Source organism: Archocentrus centrarchus, chromosome 4 (assembly GCF_007364275.1).
Source record: "Archocentrus centrarchus isolate MPI-CPG fArcCen1 chromosome 4, fArcCen1, whole genome shotgun sequence".
NCBI classification, from domain to species: Eukaryota; Metazoa; Chordata; class Actinopteri; order Cichliformes; family Cichlidae; genus Archocentrus; species Archocentrus centrarchus.
Window position 1 is genome coordinate 2,479,090 of NC_044349.1, and position 23,291 is coordinate 2,502,380.

Consider the following 23,291-nt stretch of genomic DNA (forward strand, 5'->3'; position numbering starts at 1 on the left):
CGGTTAGTTTGAGGAGCACATTTGAAAACCTTCCTCTCTTGAGTCCCGGAGGGTCCACAGAGACCCTTAAGAAGCTGGCTGCTCCTGTTAACAGGCCACCACTTTTCATGACACCTCCACAGCCATTGGTGTGTGTGTGTGTGTGTGTGTGTGTGTGTGTGTGTGTGTGTGTGTGTGTGTGTGTGTGTGTGTGTGTGTGTGTGTTAAAGTATACCAAGGGCTATTTAAAGCAGTGTGCTGTTTGTATTTTATCAACAAAAAAAAGCTTAGTTTTGTGTCTTGGCAAAATAATCTGCTGAGAAAAAAAATTCTTAAAATAAACCAATATGAAAACCTTTCTGAAGAAAAATGGAAGACACATGTACACAATATTATTAATGATGAGAAGAGAAGAGAAGAGAAGAGAAGAGAAGAGAAGAGAAGAGAAGAGAAGAGAAGAAGAGAAGAGAAGAGAAGAGAAGAGAAGAGAAGAGAAGAGAAGAGAAGAGAAGAGAAGAGAAGAGGTGTCTCTTGGAAGTACAGCTATCTATTAACGTTGCTCCACTTCTACTGTTGTTTCTCTGCAAACCCCTTGTCTGAGTAATGCATGCCTGCACATAGACACACTCACACACATACAGACACACACTCCCTGGCCATGTAACAGCCTTAACCTTAACAGCCCTATCAGCCTGCCAGCACAGTCTGTTCTTTTCAGTCTCATCCTCAGGTGAGCTTTCAGCTAATACAAATGTGTGAAAGGACTTGAAGACTCTAAAAGTGACACCCTCTGGGGCAGACGCAAGACAAAAAAGAGCAAAGGCATCATCACATAATTCATCAACCTGGCTTCACGTCAACAATATGGAAATATGGAGGATATTGTGTTGAGTCGTTCAAGCTCCTTGAACTGTAGCATAAAAACGGTATTATTCAGCACCTGTAGATAATTCCTCAGGGATTGACAGTCACAGTTATTAAATTTGGAAAAAGAAAAAAAGAAAACTCATGTAAACATAAACAGTGATTCACGGTTTTCAGCACAGCGTCTGTACGAAGTCTTTTGAGAATGGTAGCAAAATGCGCTAACAGCCTAATAGCAAGGGCCAGGGCAGAGTGACAATAAGCTAATCATAAGCACTAAATGACAGTTCATTAAGTTACTCTGAATAAATCTGTGTCCCTGTGCAACACAGATTTACTTTGTCAGTGGTCACACCTGTTTACAAGCAGTTGGATTATCCTGCAGTAGTGCATTCAGAAGTAACCCAGCAGGGTTGGGCAATAAAACGATAAAGACGAGTATCACAAATTAACTTTTCCTCAATAGAAATATGAGACATGATCAGTATAAGGAGCTGGAATTCATTCCATCCACGATTTCACAGACAGCACGAAAGGCCCATGACAACAACATCATGTGGTTGGGACAGAGTTGGCGTTATGTCAGATTAGGCTGAAGCACACAGCATAAGAAGCTGCACATGTGCTAAAGCTTCAGCTGCTGCAGCCGTACACAGCAGTACATCAGAAGTGTGAGCAAAATAAAAATCAAAAAGAAAACGTTAAAGAAAACTTGAGCCACAAACATGGAACCCCAAAGGACACAGAGCAGGACTGAAAAGAAGGATCAGAGGAATTCAAACATGTGGAGATATTTTGGCTACTCAGAAGCAGAGCAGCATACACATACAAACATGGCCTCCACACCCACCCAATAAAGTCACCGTGCCCCCTCAGCTGAATTCTACTAATGTACTTAAAGTACAAGTTACATTAATTCATGCAATTTGGTAATGAAAAACTAAAACACCCATATTGCCATTAAGTTACTGCAGTGCTAGCTCAGTTGAATTATTGTAGCTTCTGCAGCAGTCGCAGTAACCAGCATGTCTGAGGAGGAAGAAGCTGAGTGGAGGGGCCTGTTCAATCAGCCTGTGCAGCTAGTTTTAAAGCATGACCCTACTTGAAAATTGCAAAACAGATGGAAGTGCACTGAGGAGATGCTGCGCTCACTAGGGTTTAATCCCGGGATCCGGGATTCCGGGAAATGCGATCAGAACCATTTCCCGTTTCCCGGGAAACGTTAGACGGGAACCGGGAAAAAAGTCGCGCGCGTCGATTTGACTTTACGAAAGAAAAGAAGCTTCAGAATGTTAAATTTAAGGAAATATTGAGAGAAGGGTTCGTTTAATGCGAAAAGCATTACTCTTCTTTCAGGCACGTTCAGCCTCCGTTTAAGGCTTCAGCCTTCATCGCAAGCGTTTTAATAGAGGTATTACACAGTTGTACTTTTTTCCTCTTTAATTTGTTAAAATCGTAGGCCATGTGTTTACCCTAAGGTATTTTGTATTATATAATTTTATATTATTATATATTGTTATATTGCATTATATAGCCTATAAAATATGCCTGCCCTGAACAATAAAGAAATATCTGTTTAACTTCGAGTGTTTCTTTTCCTCGTTTGCAGCCGCTTACTAACAACCATGAATTAGGATACGGGCCTAATGGGTGAAGAAAATTATCATGAAATAGATTGCTTAACATATTTCGCTTTTAAAATGGAGTTGAGTAAAATGTATATTTTTTAGGCTATAAGGATTGGCCAGTTTTTCAAAAGACGATTCACAGCGAACCTACTTTAACCCTCAGACACGGTGTTATAAATTTGCTGTTGCCAGAATGGCAATGACCAAGTCGTAGTGCATTACTCAAGGCCCTGTGTTATGCCATATTATAGTGTAGTACGGTAGTTAACTTTTCAATGACTATTACAGCGTTCCACTGGTGGAGATACAGTGTAACAGATGTCGCCACGACAAGCGTGGGCTGAAGCCATTATCAATGCTGTGGAGATGAACCGTATTGTTTTGCACCAGCAGTTGTAAAATATCTTGTATAATTCATGTACAATGGAGGAATATTTGAATTATATTTGTTAAGGAGTGTTGAGGAACGATACAACACCGCATAGCTCGAGCACTCAAATGCCGAGATGTAGGTTTTATTGCGTTAATCAAGCCAACGTTGCCCCCTACTGGGCATAACAGGACATAGATGGAAGCTACCCTTAACAATATCACAATAGGTTAAGGCCGACACAGGCTACAGAAGGCCTAATTAAAATAAATAAATAAATAAACTTTTTCCGGGATTCCCGGGAAATGGCTCGTCATTTCCCGGATTGATTCATGTCATTTTTCGGGAAAAATATTAAACCCTAGCGCTCACAATCGACTGTCCTACTGTGTGGTGAGTTCATCGATCCACTTCTGCACCTAGAAAAGTATCTCTTCAGTTTGTCTCCTGCAGTCTACACAAACATGTTACTGTGCTACATTTTTCTATGGGTGTAACCTATAGTTGCAATTCTGAATATCGCTGTTCATAATTGTGCTTTAAAGTAGCTCGTTTATCCTTACATTTGTCGTCTAGCCTGCAGGGCGGCCCAGCGTGTGAGTTTAATAATCAAAAGGTTCAATAAACATTCTGATTTTCTGGCAATTATTTCACTGTTCAGGTTTTACAGGTTAAGCAGTGGATTAAAGTAACCGCAGCACTTCCCCAGCGTACCGAGTGCAGAGAGGCAGCTGTCAAACTTCACTGCACCATCAGATCTGTGGTCAAGTATCACCTCTGATCTATATATGAGCCTCAGCGTCTACTTCATTAAGACAGGGTTGCAGTTGTTGTGCCTTTAAAAAATAAATTAATAAATAAGCAGACCTCAGTTGAGTGAATATGTCAGTTTTGTTTAAAAACTGCAGCTGTGTGTCGGGGCTGCGGCCCTGGGTGGTGTCACCACACTGTCGAAGCAGAAACTGCTGCTGTAAAAACTGATGGTGATTCATGGATTTTTTTTATTTGTTTTTTTGTTTTGTTTTGTTTTTTTTCTGTATAATTAAAAATGGTATCTAGTATTTTCCTGGGTGTCCGTATTAAATTTGAAATCTGAATACTGTGACAACTCTGATCTGAAGATTAATAATCTATTAAAGAAAGAAAAATGTGTGACATTCTATGATATTTATTTATAATTTAGTTAAGATACACTTCCTCCTTTAATTTGTCACATGTCATGATTGCAAGGGCATGTTGTTTGTTCATAATTTGAACAAATGACACATTATGACATATTTCTAATTTAAGACTCGGCGATTGGACACAAACATGTGTGAAAATGTTTTCTACATCCTACCAAGTATGCAGCAATTCTTCAAAATGGTTCAAGTCTCAAATTGTGAGCTGATTTATTTTCATATCACTCATACGTGAACAACTCTCTTCTAAATATTACAGCTTTGATGTGACTAGTATTATTTAACCAGGCGTAAACAGCTCCACATTGGTATGACAGGGAGGATGGAGCCACGGTAGGATACTGTGGAAGTTTGAATCATAATTTCGGGCTCCGTTTCAGGATTGTTACCCCTCCCTACACTCACACGCTACACAGTACACAGCTGCGCTCTTGACACTCAGCCCGGGCAGTTACCTTTGGGACAGTAATTCTTGATCTGAAGAATAATTTAGCTTGAATGTCATTTCTAGGGACACTGGGCTGAGGTACGCTGTAACAACAAGCACTTATTTACCAAAAAACTCTAAGAAGCGATTGAACACAGTGAGGCAGAAGAAGGCTACAGCACAATGCTGCTCCATTAAGCCAACCCACGCACACCATCCCTCAGCTCAACATCACTAAACCAGTGAGGAACAGCAAATGGAAATGTCTGCTTGTTTCACACTTTCTAAACTCATAACAAATGTTTTAGTACAGATATGCCCAGACAAACATGGAGTGGAGTACTCACTTTCAGCCACTGCGTACAGCTACCAAACCTGACATATTATATTCATTATTTTAATAATGCAGTAACATTAGACAAGTAGTTGCAACATGTTCACAATATAGTAGCTAGCAGTTTGTTTCTCACTTTGAAGCACATCCAGTTGGAAGATATTTGGCTCTTTGTTTCAATATTTAATTTGCAGTTTGAGTTGGATTCCCACAGTTAATCCCACTGTTTGGTTTCCAACACTGGGCTGTTTCTTTTTAGGGCCGATTATTACGGTTTTATAACTGGTATACTCTTCAAAAGTACTGTTAAGTGTTGGCTGATGGCTCTGTGGCAAGCACAAAACACTTTATTGTATGTATCATAATGCCATCCACATAAATGCAACATGTTTTCTACACCCGTTCAGCTCATTGAGCGCAGCTCACACAGCAAACAAAGCAAGAAAGAGAGAACACCAATGTGTCTATATAGACCTTTCTGTCAGGAGCCATTTGCAGAGCAGACACTTTACTGAGTGCTTTGAAAAGCACTCAAATGAATGTTTTGTCACTGCCCATTATTATTCTGGGCTTCTCGCTACTGAGGAAACCAGAGGAAGGTACAGTATAGTATCTACTTAAATTTAATGCTATGTTATATGAAATCTTCCCACAGTCCATTGTTGCAAATCTCCATTTAAATCTCCATTTACACCAGACAGTCTCATTAAAGCAATGACTCATTTTGACCAGACGAAGGACAAAAATAATGTATTTAAATTTCCACAGTTTTTCTTCATGCTAGCTTCTTCCAGACAAACGTAGACCGCCCTGCATCACCACTTCCTGCAAATCACGTGACTGACGGCAAGTCACGCTGCACTCTAATGAACATTACATGTGCGTTACACAGAGCCTACGATGAACCTGTAAAGACTGTTAAACTGAAAACCGACACAATGTAATGATGAGCAGACAGATTTATCAGTTCTCCTCTAATCACTATTAAATCCTGTGAATTTGCAGTGCTTTCAAACCACAAACCTCACAGGAGTTTGTAAGGAAGCAAAGATCAGGTCGTCTTGGTTGTCCACATGAATAACTAAGACGACCTGGAGGTGAAGTCAGCCAGAGTTCATTTTAATGTGTCGCACACTTAAAAACATTCCACATTACAAGAGTTATGACCTGAAACACCAGCAAAACTATGTGATACCAAAACACAACATTAAGTTTTCCCACAAGTTTATATAGTTTATCCATATCCAAAGTAAAATGGAGTTTGTGCTTATTGGAAGAAATAAATGTAAATATAATCAAATGTTTTATTTTGTTAAATTAAAATTTTAAAGGTGACCCAGTGAGCGAGTGGTCACCAGATTCTCACTCCCAGTTCAGCACAGCTCGGTTTGCCCTCTTTGATTAACAAGTGGTTGAATTTAGGATTGAATCACAGGTCAAACCAATCTGACATTTCTGTAGTTACTACAGGTTACATCATGTGACTGAGAGGACACAGACTCAGGTCATCCATTTCAGATAATGGGGGACTGTTGATTCTGTTAGATTGTGTACAATATGATGATACAATATCGGTAGACTACAATGTGACATTTAGACTATATGAACAAATGCACTGAAGCTGTTAATCTTTGAATTCAGGTGTTTTCAGCCCCATTCCCACTGGTGTCTGAAATCAAGCACCTAGCTACGCAGTCTGCCTTTACTCACTGAACTCAGTTGTTCGTGAAATTCGTTGTCTCCTAGATGATCCACGGTCAGCTGTAAGTGACATCATTGCAAAGTGGAAGCTTCTGGTTTTGGGGCACGAGAAAGGTAAAATAACCTCAGCCTTCTCATTATTCGCCTCTTGCGGATTACAGCATGCACATAAGACTAACCAGTGGTTCCATACATGAAGCAGACGACAAGCCTGCAGTTAAAAAAGATGCTTCAACAAGTCTGGATCCTCCTGAGCTTTTCTCGAGCTTCTCCAACTACTTAAACTAAAGCTGGACTCTGGTGTTGCAGAGCTCAGTTGTCTTCTCACTGCATAGTTTTCAGCAGCACCTGCCATAAACAAAGTTCCCACACCGAAGTCACGCAAAATCGTATTCTGTGTTGCTGGACGCCATCACCGTTGCACCCCGTTTACTTTATTTGAGCAGGAACAGCTTGCTCCCTCTCAGACTGTTTTATATGGATCTGCCTCTCGGGGGAATTGTGACTCTCTGGCTCCAATTTTCTCTGACGTCTGTGTGTAAATAATCATGTCTTATGACTTTCCTGTTTTGACAGAGGCCCACCCCCAAAAAAACCCCACATTTCTATTTTTAATTATAAGCATGCAGACTGGTTGTTTTAATTGCATTCCATGCAATGAAAAAACTATGATACGTAAAAGAAGTACCACCAGCCTGATGGCACCTTCTAGAGCCCAAACTAGAAGCAGGAGGGACAGTTTCTGCTCATGTTCCTACTCTTCACAGACTCTCCACAAACTAAAGCATTTAAATGCCAGTAAAAGTGTTTTGTAGCTGTGATAAACACAGCACGTAGTTGTGTTTTGCATGAATGGATAAGCTTGATGTGTGTCTGTTGGGTCCATATAAACCAGTTCAATAGAATCACAAAACACATATTTTCCCTGCTTTAGCTGGAATTTCTTTATGATCCATGAGATCTTCCCCCGATCCAACCACCTCCAGTCAGAAATGTGTGAAAATACCAGCAATATCTGACCTTTCCATCTTTCCAAGCATATGATTGATTGCCATGCACCAAGTAATGACTCAGCACTAGCAACTACCAGCTGATCCATGTGGTAAATTATAACAGAGAGTTCTGCAAAGTACATAAAGAAGGTTTGAAATGGGAAAAATTCACATTACAGAAATAATTTTCCTTTAAATCTCTACCTTTACCTGTCATCTGACCTATTTGAGCTGCACCTGTTTTCATCCAGTGAATATACAGTAATACTGTTACTGGAGCAGGAAAAAGCACCAAAAAACGGAACCACTTTTATCTTAAATATCAAAGACAAATTAGCTTAGTGAAGCGCCTGTGCCCTCTCTGTATCCCTGTCAATACTTAATTTATTTTCTGCAGTCTCAGTAAAGAAAGCCGCATATTTAAACTGCTCTAATTGTTTCTTCAGTGCCACAATTCAAGTGTATTTATATCTTAAAATATGGAGCATTCAGCAGTGTTTCTACATCACTGATTCAACAATACACAGTCTTCACTTCACCCCTTAAAAAAAAAAAACACAGGGTTAGGGATCAAGAAAGCAACCTTCTACTTATTAGGTGGCCTCAATCTCTAGACTGAGCAGCTGGCTAATAAAAAGAATATAACACAATGTAGTACCCAAAAGAGACACACTCTGTTAGGGAGTCCTCACACCTGGATGAAGCAGTCCCTGTCTCCATGTGACCCATCAAAAAAAATGTTTTGTAACTAAAAGAAATCAACAGCAACTTTCTGGTTTCCAGGCATCCACCATAATAAAAGGTTATGCATTGTGATTTTCAACCATCACAAACATGACCAGTAAGAAAAAAAAAAAAGGTAGATTGTTATAAAGGAATGTGCTGAACTTTACATTCAGCTCAGGTCAGTGTTAAAAGTGACATAACAGCTGCTTTTAACTGTAAAAAATGTATCACTTACTACTTTGATAACTTTAAAAAGAAAGATGATGTCTTCAAAAGCTCAAAGCTCTCTGTTCACCTTTGTTAAGATCACTGAAAACAGACTGTGGCTTATTAAATTCTAAGTTCTTGGTGTAATTCAAAACTCAACAGTTATTCTCTTGGTTTAGAACACAAAAAGTAAACATGCTTTATTAAATTCGGAGGAGAATTAGTCACTAATTCCACTGCATCAACCGAATCCAGTTTAAACTATAGCTGCAGTTTAGCCTGCCTGCTTCACATACAAGAAATCTCCAGAATAAATAAATAAATCAACATTTTAAAAAAAGGCTTCGAGTGGAGAGTGAGGTGAAACAACAGGACCACAGCATGAGTCACCAAGAAATCTATAATTTACAAACTAGCTCCCTCCAATGTACAGAAATGGTAGACGGGAAGGAGAGGAAAGAGGGAAAATGTTCAAAAGGACAGAGGTGTGTGATGAGAAGAAAAATAAAAGAAGAGCACACTGATGAGCGGTGAGTAATGTTTTCTTGCAGGGCTGAGCTATGTAGATCAGAGCCCCTGAGACACAGTGGGATAAGATGACTGCCCTCTACCCCTACCTCCATCCAAATAGCACATACAAACACAGCCACACCAAACGTCATTAAAAAGGTCATTGACAGATCATGTCATCATCAGCCACAGCCAGGAATAGCATTGCTCTCACATGAGCGCACTCCTATTATTCTTTATCCACATCTCATTGTTGGCTGAACTGAAGAGTTTAGCCTTCAGAGATTGCTTATACTAATTTTTGTGTTCATTTTAGAATGTCATTATGACTTTCAGCTATGTCTTTCTTTTAATTTATTCAAGTGGGCCCTAAGGTGCTTTAATTACTAACTGTGGTGGTTTGGGGTGGGTGGTGGTGGTGGTGTCATATGCCGTCTGGGGGATAAAGAGTCCCCAGTTCACTTACTATATTTTGGCAAATCTCAACAAATGCATTACCATCTTGAGCTGCTGTGCTGCCTTCTAACAGTAGCTGATTTGAAGCAAATAAATACATATGCATGATCACCCAGGCTTCAGTAAGTTCTGCGGGGGATTTTTTTGATGCCCCGATAGCTCAAGAAGTGCAGACATCTCTGTATCTCAGCACCTTCTCAAAGCCTGATCTGAGCTGCACCTATAGGGGGGTGAGGGTGACAGGGTACTGCCATTAAATAGTGTGTCTGCCAGGACTACAACGAAGCATCCACGCGCCCTTTTTACTGCATTTTTTTTTTCGTGTGTGTGTGTGTGTGTGACAAGTCGCTGAGGCGTGCACACACAAATACCGCATTCATCCAGTTTTATATGGTGATGGTGCCCCCGCAGCGGCCGACGGGCGCAACTTTCCTCCTCCTCCTGGATCGAGAAGAGGATAGAGAGACTCCATTCAACACACACACACACACACACACACACACACACACACACACACACACACACACACACACACACACACACACACACACACACACACACCTTCCGAATCCCCCTCCATCCTGACCCTCAGCCTGAGAGGTTTGCATTCATTTGATTAACAAGAGAGAATGAATATTTTGATAAATGTTAAGTGTCAGCGTTCTCCCAAACATATTACTTCAGGTGATCAATGTCGGTAAAAATTATTTTAAAAATATTGTCTCTTTCATTAACAGAAGCTCGTGCTGAGCAGTGACAGAAATGCAGGCTCACAAACAGTCTGCAGGTGGTAAACGATGGACCGACGGTAATATCTGATATTTGTCACATTTCAAAACCAATTCAGCATTTATAAGAAAAGAAAAATTACCGCTGAGCCTTTTCACATAAAGCTTTCTTTTCTAAAGCAGGTATTTGCGCAGCTTGCTCGGCAAGAGTGCGCAGCTCTGTGCGTCCATGCGCTTGGAACGGAGTGAGAGAGTCAAAAGTGGCAGACAGAAGAAGACGAGATGCTGATTTCTGCTGTGCACGGGACGCTCATCAAGGCACAGATCCTCCCATGACTTACATGTTAGAATAAACAGAAATAGGATCCTTTGGAATGATTAGTTTTTAAATGCCATTCGTTATTTTTACCACATAAAGTTGTCCTCCACTACCATCCCTAAATAATTCTGCAGTGTAAATCATGAAGTTAAAAAAAAAAAAAAAAAAAAAAAAATCAACCCACTGCATCGCAGTTGCTGATTTTACTGGTGAATTTTCAAAGCCCTCAGAAACCCGACAGAGCTCACAGAGTTAAGTATGAACGTGTGTTTACCGTTAAGAAAGGATCCCATCCGTTGTTTTTATTTTTTTTTCCACCTCAGACAATATTCCTCTGTGCCTTAAGTCCCGTTAGGTTAAGGTCCATTCCTTCCAAAAGCCACATAGTACCCCTGAAAAAATCCCGACGCTCAAACGTTGGAAATAAGCCTGGGAAATAAGACTGGCGCACTTTTCACTCCAGAAGGTAGAAACTCGGGTTAAATGCGGTCCAACATTTACACACACGCAGAAACAAATTAAGGAAAGCCTTTTTAGTCCAGAACAAGTGCTCCGTTAATCCAAAATGTTTTTTTTAATTCTCAACTAAAATATTTTCCTGTGACAGAAGAAACCATTGCGCTCCGGGTCTTTGGACGGGAATCGGTCTACATGTTAATGACGGTCACGTTAGAGAAAAAGAAAGAACAGTGGGATTTGTTCCCCCCCATCGTCCGCTCCTCACGATTCAGGTTGCACTTGGCTGATAAAACGCCGTCCTCTCTTTCTCGCTCTCTCCCTCTCCCCCCTCCTCCTCGCTTCTAGCACTCAGACTCTCTCGGAAGCTTTCGTGGAGCAGAGACGCACCTAGCGGCCTGAGAGGGAACTCCACGGCCACATGAGTGCATTCCCACCCCGCCCCCTTCACAGACTGCTCTTAAAGAAACATTAAAATGGGAGACTTTTTATCCGTGTGTAAAAAAAAGAAAGAGGAAAGGAGCCACAGCGTCTTGCATTTGCCAATCAATAAAACCTTTGTGAACTATAATTTGAAAAGTTAGACCATCGTTTAACTTGTAGAGCAATATATAACAAAGAAAAACCAGTAAAATCCTTCTGCCCAGTGCTTTACAGTAAAATATCCTTTGCATTTTGAAGCCCTGTTTCATAAACTGTTTCCTGGTAAGAAGTCACAGCATTGAAAGAAAAAAAAGAACCCTGAAACAAGATAAGATTTAAACCCAAGTTGGAAATAATCACATTATAATGTGCCATTTACCAGTTTTGACAAATAGATATTTTCATGATTTTAATGGCATTATGTTGATTGCTTAAAATGTGAAAATATCAACCTAGACTACCCAGTTATGCCACAAAATCCCATTTAAATACAATTATTTCACAGGTATTACAATTTTATTGTTTGCAGGTTAGAAGAAGAAGAAGAAGAAGAAACAGCCTTTATTGTCCCACAGAGGGGAAATTTGGGTGTAACAGCAGCCGCAGTTATTATAAATATAAATAAAGATATAATAATTCACACTATTAAGAAAAGAATATATATAAAATCAACAAACAATATTAACCTTAATACTACTAATAATAACACTATATACAATGTACATGATGTGCCCGTGTGTTGAACCTTAACAGGCCGGACTATTTACAGTATATTATATATTATCCTACATTGTGTAGGTTATTGTGGTTTTTGTTGGGAGCAGTGATGATTATAAAGTCTTACAGCTGCTGGGAGGAAGGATCTGCGGTAACGCTCCTTTGTGCATTTAGGATGCAGCAGTCTGCAGCAGTCTGTTACAATTTTATTACCAAAATACTCCCAAAATATAAGTATGTTTAAATGTGTTTCCTATTTATTATCCGTTATTTCTGGCAATTCATTATACTGTTTGAATTTTATGCCAAGCTTATTCAGAGGTGAAATTTAATTACATAGAAATGTCTTAATTATTACCTCTATCAAATTATTACTCCACTATTACCAGGTTATTACTGAGGTGGAATATTATCTCTTCTCTCAGAGATTCCTGGCGTCTGACTGCCAACCACAAGTCTGAGGCCAGTCTACTCACTGAACTAAGATTCAGCTCAAAATAGCCGGTCTGCGTTACCTTCCCCTTACGGAGGCTGTAGGTTAGCTTAATTCTAACACTTAGAAAGACAGGGAGCCCTTTATTGTTTCTCCTGTGAAGAGCTCCTGGAGCTGAGAAAGTGTGAGGACCACAAGAAGTAGGTCAAAGGGAACCTACTTATGTTTTATTACACACAAGCAACAATTATAAAAAAGCAAATTATGGTTTTAAAAAAGATCAAACCAAAAGACAAAAAACCCCTAAAATCAATAAGATCCATCTTTGTGCCAACAGGCCAGAAAGAATGGACCTCTGCGTTCTTCCCGAACCATCCGCAGCAGCTCGTTTTATTTTACCCATCATCTTAGTCTGTGTGACACCAATGCACATGGCAACTGCATAGCAACCACATTTTCTGTGTACTCCATCTCTCTGCTCTGAGCCCATATATGGGTCTCAACACAAAACTACAGATTAATAATGGCATGTTTGTAATCAAAAGAAAAGCACTTGTTCCATGAAAGTTATTTTCTCTTTAAACACAGCTAGATAGAGCCAATTTTTCACTGTGGGAGACACAGAATAAAGAAGTGTAATTGTTTCTTAACACAACACACTATATTGGAAAAATTGTATTAGAAACCGATTAACTCAAAACACCTTCGATCAAAAAGTAAAAAGAAATACATCTCAAATTATGCAGGTAAAAAATGAAAACATACTCAAACAGCTTGATAAGTGATATAAAAAACTCCTTCAGAGTTACATTATGTTGATCTGTCTCCCCATCTGCTTCTCTCTGGAGCTGAGTTGGAATTCACTGTAATGTCAACACACACACTATATTTTTTATTTACACACACAACACACACACACACACACACACACACACACACACACACCACACACTATATATATATATATATATATATATATATATATATATATATATATATATATATATATATATATATATATATATATATATATATATATATATATATATATATATATATATATTATATATATATCTCTCTCTCTCTCGCTCTCTCTATCCTCTCTTCTCCTTCTTCCTCTCTTCTCTCTCTCTTCTCCTCTCTACCTCTCTCTTCTTTCTCTCCTCTTCCTCTCTCTCTCTCCTCTCTCTCTATCTCTCTCTCTCTCTCCTCTCTATCTCTATCCTCTCTCTCTCTCTCCTCCTTCTCTCTCCCTCTCTCCTCTCTCTCCATCTCTCTCTCTCTCTCTCTCCTCTCCTCTCTATCTCTCTTCCTCTCTCTCTCTCTCTCCTCTCTCTCTCTTCCTCTCTCTCCTCTCTCTCTCTCTCTCTCTCTCTCTCTCTCTCTTCTCTCTCTCTCTCTCTCTCTCTCTCTCTCTCTCTCCTCTCTCTCTCGTTCTTCCTCTTTCCTGTCCCTTTTCCCCCGTGGGCCCGCGGCCTCCTCTTTGTTTTCTCCCTCGCGTTCCGTCGGCGTGTTCCGTGATTTCTTTCCCTGCGCCCGTAGGCCGCCTTGCTTCTGTGGTGGCATCTGTGAGCATATTAAACTTCAGTCTTTGTCTTTCTCTGCTCCTCTCTCTGTCTCTGTGACATTAATGGGCACTGGTTGTCCCTTTAATGTCATCTCTCCTTTGTAGGGTATTTTGATAGACTCAGTAGGAGGCCCTCAGTGTCTGAAATGAGACTGTGGGTACATGTGTTCTGCTGATGTCGTCACTGTTGCAAAAGACGACAGGTAGTTCATCACAAGACTGATTCAGACACACAGGCAGCCACACACTCTCACATCCACACCTATGGCTATTTTTGAATTACCTCTTAGTCTAACATGCACATCTTTGGATCAGGAGGACGCCCACACAGCCACACTGAGAACAGGTAAATGTCACACAGTCGATGAAGGAGTTTGAACCCAGAACCTTCTTGCTGTGAGTCAGCAGTGCTGACCACTGCACCAACATGATTCAGTGCCTGCACCTATTCAAGTCTCAACTTGAGGACTTTTGTAGATTTTTGTTCTTCCTGATCTTTGAAATCAGTGATAAAGTGGTATCTCTGCGCATCCCAAAGTTATACTAAGGGGTTAATAATGTATAAAATACGATATTAAAAGGTTCCTGACCAACCGTCAGTATGTTTAACGTGAAATGAGTGACTTATTAGACGGTAACTGAAAAGAAAATGTTGAATTTCCTCTGACTCTACCATTGGCTTCTACTCTCTCTTTGCATTGTGTCAATTAATAAAACTGGACCACTGACATCTTCTGGAAGGATTCCAGTTAATGACGGTTCAGTCTGAGCCCCTACACAAACCAAACACACAAAGACATTACTGTCTGTTACAGTTGGTTTCTGACCAGTTACTAAACTTTCACTCACCACAGAACACAACAGGAAATGGGGGAACGTGAGTCCCGGAACGGCTCCTTATAAAGGAGAGTTATTCTAGAAAAATAACCAAAGGGGTCAGTAACAAAACGAAAAGGTTCTGCACACCAGCTGGAGTTACTCAAACATGTCCGTAAAAATAAATGACAAGTAAATTTTGTGGAATTCCACATAAATAAATGTGAAAATAACAGCTGGACAGGATGTAATCGCAAATAATACTAAAAAAGAACTGGTATCATTACATGGGAAACTTGTGAATTTCCTGTCACCTACTGCAATTTCTTCATCATTCATCTACTCTACTAAATTTCACGAGTACACAAATGCCACAGACAATGAATCACATTGGTGTAAGTCATATTGTTTCTGAAAGCAAAATCCTGGAGAGGTGCAGCATCAAATGATCATGGATAGTGTGAAAAACTGACTAATTAAAAAAAAAACTATGTCTCACACATTGTTATGTTATGTAATCCATTTGAAGGTGGATCTGAAACTTAAATTTTTGATAACTCAAAGAGTCTGAAAACTTTCTGAATGCACTATACTGCACATCCACCTTTAAACAAGAGCTTCACCAGCCTATAAAACTGGCTGATATCATGGCAATGCACAGGTGCAGAGCTCATGGTCTCTGTGGCTGAATAAATGGGTTTTAACAAGGCTTCATCTAAAGCACCTTAAAACTACAGTGAACAGAAATGCCTTTTCTTTGGATATATTCATGGTCACAGTTAAATTTTGACACAAGATGTGATTTGGATGAAGAAAAACCTTTTTGAACTGCTTACAAACCATCCTCCATTCTTCACAAAACTGTCGATTAATTTAGAAATACTTGTAAAGGTTTTGTATTCATAGGTTGTTAAATTACTGCAGGCAACAATTGCACAAGGCTAGCAAGCCGCACTTCATAACCTTTATAGGCACAACACACAGTCACCTGCTAGTTAGTGCTAAGTGATAGACTAAATCAGTTTAGTCAAAATATGAGAACCTCTCATCCAAATGACATCAAATTTGGCACAGCATTTACTCAGGACCCCAGCAATACTTCTGCCAAGTTTGAAGCAGACTGGGTGAACGGTTGGTGAGACAGACAGAAATTCCTTGAATTATTAGTAAGATATTACTTTGTGTTTTTCCAGTTCTATCATTTCCTTGTGGTAACATTTCATGTACTCTTGCGAACTGTTAATGCTGATGGCTTGATATTGAGTCAGCAGAGACAATGGTAATTGTGTTTCCATCCATTTAACTTCCTTCAAATGTGCCCTCAGTGGTGTGGAAAAAAAAACAGCTCTTTCTAGAAGAATCTAATTAGATTCAATAATTTGTGAATTGCCCTGTTGATTTAAGCCACAGAATGTGTGGCAACTAAATCCTACATCTGCTTAAGCTCATCCCTGCTCTGACTGACCTCTGCCCAAATGCTCAATTTATTATTGTTCACACGGCTGCTAATAGCATCAGGCTCAAAAGAAAGGTCTGAAATGTCACATGGAAACTAGCGGATACTTAGAGAGTCAGAAAAGGTTGTGTTATGTAACTATTTTGACATCTTCTGTATTTTTAATGATGTAGAAGAAAAGACAAGCTAAAATACATGGTAAGATATCCTGTACTGACTCTCCACATTCTTTATTGTCATAATGCAAGCATAACAAAATTATGGATTGGGGAGAAAAGTCTGTTTAGAAGTTTTCTGTGCCAACACTGATATCAATGGAATTTGTCCTTTAGTGGACTTCCTGCTAATACCCCACACATACAATGACAGAAATGTCCTCACTACTAAACTACTGCCGATTTGTTCCTTATAAAACAAAAGGCAATGTAGCAGCTGGTAGCAGGTGTCTTGTTTTAGATTTAGAAGCTCAACACTTATTAGTTAGAATACAAAATTTCAACAGGATCGACTTAGACGACGTCTGATATCATCTGCGTTCACTGTCAAGGGTGACTTGTAACACGAGGTATTGTTGTGATAGATTGTGATACAAGACTACCCTTGGTTGACAATAGCATGCTGTCACCATTAAATATATTTCTCTTTTTGGATGTAATGAATGGAATAATGAAAAGGTTACTGATCTGCCATTACATTTCACATCAACAAAGACTCAGTGGGTGACAGTTTTCAATCTACTGTATCCAAGTAATTATTCACCCCTTAGATACAGCAGTGCTGCCTTAAAATGCTGCCAGGCGCGCACACGCACGCACACACACACACACACACACACACACACACACACACACACACACACACACACACACACACACACACACACACAGACTGATGCAACCCAGAGCTTAGGCACTTACCTTTACCTGTGATGCCACACATAAAATAACATAACACACTATTTTAACCACGTGTTGGTACGCTCAATGTTAGTTGTGTTAGGGTGATTGGGTGATCTGTGTCTCCGTGTTGATCTGTGACAGGGTGACCTGCCGCTCGCCCTGTGGCAGCTGGGGTAGGCTTCACCATCCCAGCGGAAGATAATGGATGGACACACATTCATAGTATGCAAAATATAACTTAATTCATACGCATACCACTGAACTACCACCAATAACTGCTTCATACAAATACATGTACTTGCAAAACCCACAAGCAGTTGCAATGTCACACTTTAAACAGGTACAGTATCACAGATATGTGTGTGATGTCACACACAGAAGTGATATCTCACACTTTCAGTATACGTGCACAGCACCTGAATGCCACACACATTTCCAGCCTTTCAAAAACGAGTACAGAACTCATCACCTTCAATGAAACACACCTCCATACACCTGCAGTGACACACACCTATAACACAATATCTGCCATCTGCAAAAGTACACTGTTATGTGGACATCTCAATAATTGTTTTTAAGTTTTGTTAAACATTTTTATGATGACAGTTTTTGGTCACTCTCAGCACCACAAGAACACCAAAATTAAATGATTCATTCTGTTCTTTAGCCACTTTGGTTTCTCTCTGTTCAGTGTGTGTGTGTGTGTGTGTGTGTGTGTGTGTGTGTGTTGCCATTATCAAACTGCGGTTTCCTTTTTTTAAAATCCGCATGGAACAAGATGAAACAAAAGAAACAAAATGAACATGTACCACAGCCCACCTTTTCCCAGAAGTAGGGTAAACACTGAGATGAATTCTTTATAACTTTTATTTACACAGAGCTGTATGGCTTTACACGCTGTCATTCTTAGCACTTCCACTCCTCTTTAAAGATACAGTGCTTATGAACCCTTAACAACCAAGAAAAGCCTTTGCATTTATGTTTAAGCTTAAAAAAAGATCATGTTGGTACGTGCAAGTTCCACCGGAAGCCGGTAGCGGCTACCGCAAGTGACGCATATATTGAGAAACAAAAATAAATATATAAATAAATAATTTTATTTTAGTATTTCAAGATCACAACAATGTTTCAATTTAGAACTACAACAAAAAACGAACTGACAAAAATAAAATGCACTTCAATTGGATACTTATAATTTACTTCTGCAAGCCGCACAGAGCCGCAGCTTAAGCCTGAAAGAGCCGCGGGTTGCCGACCCCTGCTCTAATTGTACTGCCATGTACTTGAACATTCATGCTAAATGAGGCTTGTAGACTCTGACATGTAACTCTTTGGTTTTTTTGCAATTTCTCAAAGAATTATATTGTTTAAGCTTGAGGTGAATTTAGTGGGATGCTCACCCCTGGAAAGATTGCAGTATTGCCTTAACACATACCTGAATGCACCAGACCAGCAAAGTGCCTAAACTTCTGCTTTTATAGTTTGTCACATTTGCTGGTGATTGATTACTGAAGTGCATTTGATTAGCAGCACCTGGTGTACTTAGTTTTTCACAAAACTGCACTGTTCTAAGTAATCTAGGATGAAGATGAAGACGATCCATGTGTGAGGCATTGAGTTAATGCCTCACACATGGATCCTCTTAATCTTCTAGTCAATCCAGATGGTACACAGGTTGGTCAGTCTTGTCTTATAGTCTAGAATAACTGCACTATCTACCAATAGCTGGTGTTTTGTTCGCCTGGGGTATCAGGACTGCCCAGCCTTGAGTTAGCCACTCTGGGTTTGTCTTATCCATTAGCAGCTGCCAGACCTATATGGAGTGAACTTCTGTAGCCAGTAGGGCTGGGGTCTACCACACCAGGCAAGACCCCAGGTGCAGGCTGCGCAGAGATGCCCCTGAGACAATCCAGCACATAACAGCAGGGTGCAAGATGCTAGCAGGCAGGACATACATGGAACGCCATAACCAAGTGGCCAGCATAGTATACAGGAACATCTGTGCCGAATATGACCTGGAAGTCCCAGGTTCAATATGGGATACACCCCACGGGGGGTTGAGAATAACAGAGCTAAGATCCTGTGGGACTTCCAGATCCAGACAGACAAACTTGTGATGGTAACCAACCGGACATCGTAGTGGTGGACAAACAAAGGTATGTATTACATAAATATGTACCTATCAAAATTTCAATTATCAATATATCAAAAATATTCTTTACTCCTTGGAAAACTGGTATCTGAATCAGACCAAGAAATTCTTTATTGGCTATGCTTTAAATCCTGGCTTGTTGGGCGAAGGTCAATTTACATTTAAGTTATATAATTAAAAGCAAGTATTGTTTTTTGCTAATGTTGTGTTTTCCTTTTCTCCTTTTCTCTTCCGAGCCTCATCTCATCTCTGTCAAACTCATATGTCGTCATGCTGTGCCTTTCCTTCCAAATGCCTCTCCAAGTTGATAGCCATTAAGCAAATCACTGGTTCTCCCATTGGCATGAAAATGAAAAGACTGCTGGAAAAAGAATCTTTTGGCTGCCTGTCTGTAGCCTCTGCAGTCTGGTGAAAATAGAAAACAAAAATATTGTAAAGATTTAATGTAGAACCTTGTCTAATGTACTGTTATTAGGCAGCACTTTAATACAAAGTTAACTGAAAGACTTGCTAAACAGGAAAGTAGGCCATCAGGTTAGTTCGTACTTTGAGACGTAATGTGTATTTGTTACATTCTGAATGGTATTAATCAAAAGGATAACAACATATCCAAATGACTTTCTTAGTTTCTCCATTTAATTTTTTCCCTCTGTCCATGTAAGGAGAACCTTTTAATTAGTAGATAGTTTGCACAGTTGTAAACGACACAACATAGTTAGGGGGTGTATATATATATATATATATATATATATATATATATATATATATATATATATATATATATATATATATGTGTGTGTGTGTGTATATATATATATATATATATATATATTAGGGGTGGGACTCGATTAAAAAAATTAATCGAATTAATTACAAGCTTTGTAATTAATTAATCGAAATTAATCGCATTTTAATCGCATTTCAATATTTGACATGATAAATATTACTTTAAGTTTGGTTGATGAATAAATCAATATACATAAGCTTAAACTTCAAAATTTTGTTTATTTTCCCACCAGTCTACTACACAGACCAACGAAAGGTGGAAGTGCTCCTGTGATAAGCAAACACCTGAAATTAAAGTTAAGCATCGTAACTGGATAGTTTTATTCAACATTAATGTCTCACTTGTTATAGTTGGAAATTAATCATTCTCTCAGCTGTATTCCTTGATGTTGAAATGTGTTATGCTTGTTTTAACAGCTTATTTTGAATTAAAGACTTAAAATTAAACCACAAAAAGGAGAAAAAGTTCGTTCTCCGTTTAACCAGCTGTTTTTACACAGCTGTGCTTCACACTCACAGTTGCTAGGCGACATGAGCTACGCAGAGGTGATGGCAGCTGATATGAAGGCTAGCCGCTCACTTCCGGCCTTTGTGGTCTTCGTGGGCTACGAAAGACGTGGGCGGGTCCTTCGCAGGATGCGGCCCCTAATTTGGACATTGTGCGTCGATATAATCTGTATGCCGGGAACTCGTGCACTGAGAAACGTTCCACGGTGCAAAGTGCGTTAAAATTTTTAACGTGTTAATTTCCCCGTAATTAATTAATCAAAATTAACGCGTTAAAGTCCCAGCCCTAATATATATATATATATATATATATATATATATATATATATATATATATATACATACATATACACACACATATATATATATATATACACACATTCTGCTCAAAAATAATGAAGGGAACACTTAAACAACACAATATAACTCCAAGTAATTCAAACTTCTGTGAAATCAAACTGTCACATGCTGTTTCACATGCTGTTGTGCAAATGAAATAGACAACAGGTGGAAATTATTGGCAATTAGCAAGACACACTCAATAAAGGAGTGGTTCTGCAGTTGGGGACCCCAGACCACTTCTCAGTACCTGTGCTTTCTGGCTGATGTTTTGGTCACTTTTGAATGTTGGTGGTGCTTTCACACTCGTGGTAGCATGAGATGGACTCTACAACCCACACAAGTGGCTCAGGTAGTGCAGCTCAGCCAGGATGGCACATCAATGCGAGCTGTGGCAAGGTTTGCTGTGCCCTTCAGCGTAGTGTCCAGAGGCTGGAGGCGCTACCAGGAGACAGGCCAGTACACCAGGAGACGTGGAGGAGGCCATAGGAGGGCAACAACCCAGCAGCAGGACTGCTACCTCCACCTTTGTGCAAGGAGGAACAGGAGGAGCACTGCCAGAGCCCTGCAAAATGACCTCCAGCAGGCCACAAATGTGCATGTGTCTGCACAAACAGTTAGAAACCGACTCCATGAGGATGGTATGAGGGCCCGACGTCCACAGATGGGGGTTGTGTTCACAACCCAACACTGTGCAGGATGCTTGGCATTTGCCAGAGAACACCAGGATTGGCAAATTCGCCACTGGCGCCCTGTGCTCTTCACAGATGAAAGCAGGTTCACACTGAGCACATGTGACAGACGTGAAAGGGTCTGAAGAAGCTATGAAGAATGTTATGCTGCTTGTAACATTGTTCAGCATGACCGGTTTGGCAGTAGGTCAGTAATGGTGTGGGGTGGCATTTTTTTGGAGGGCCGCACAGCCCTCCATGTGCTCGCCAGAGGTAGCATGACTGCCATGAGGTACCGAGATGAGATCCTCAGACCCCTTGTGAGACCATATGCTGGTGCGGTTGGCCCTGGGTTCCTCCTAATGCAGGACAATGCTAGGCCTCATGTGGCTGGAGTGTGTCAGCAGTTCCTGCAAGATGAAGGCATTGAAGCTATGGACCCCGTTCCCCAGACCTGAATCCGATTGAGCACAACTGGGACATCATGTCTCGCTCCATCCACCAACATCACGTTGCACCACAGACTGTCCAGGAGTTGGCGGATGCTTTAGTCCAGGAGACCATCCGCCACCTCATCAGGAGCATGCCCAGGTGTTGTAGGGAGGTCATACAGACACATGGAGGCCACACACAATACTGAGCCTCATTTTGACTTGTTTTAAGGACATTACATCAAATTTGGATCAGCCTGTAGTGTGTTTTTCCACTTTAATTTTGTGTGTGACTCCAAATCCAGGCCTCCATTGGTTAATAAATTTGATTTCCATTGATGATTTTTGTGTGATTTTGTTGTCAGCACATTCAACTTTGTACAGAACAAAATATTCAATGAGAATATTTCATTCATTCAGATCTAGGATGTTATTTGAGTGTTCCTTTTATTTTTTTTGCAAATGGAGTGTTGAGCTGATGGGCAAAATGTCATTCCAGCAGAACCAAAGAACTGCAGCACAAACATGTCAATTTTCCATATAAACATAGCACAAAAAGTAAGGAAATCTGTGTTTGATCTTTTGTCTTTGATGTAACAGTGGTTCTTGGCTATAAATCTTATACCATTGGAAAGGCTGTTTATTTCCTCTTAAATGGAGCCACATTTGTAGGGAAGATGCATTTGTGACTTTGTGCCGTTTATTGAATTAGATGTATGAAGTATGAAGAAAGTATGAACAAACAAGACATATAGGCAATTTAACAATTTATTCATCTAACAAACAGGGACCTCAGTAGCATGTGGAAGAACCGTACACAGCCACCTCCTCTTCATGCTGGTCACCAGCTTGGTAAAAAACAAAAAAAAAAAAAACACTGTTGTGAGATGGCATCCTATTCTCCAACCAGCATTTATCACCACTGTGGTTGTATTGGTCACCTTGGCACAAAAAACATCCCCAAGCGGATCCCACAAGTGTTCAATAGGGTTAAGGTCAGGACTGCAGGCAGGCCATTCTATTCTCTCCACTTCCAAATTCTGGAGATAGTCTCTAGTAATCCCTGCTGATTGTCCAAGATGACAATGCTTGCCCCTACAAGCATGTCATCGCAGATAACTGGGCATCATCTAGTTCGGTTCCAATGCTGTCTTCTACCAGGACTGGCTCATTACTTCCATACTGCTCAAAATTGTTCCCACTGTGCTGTAGCCTC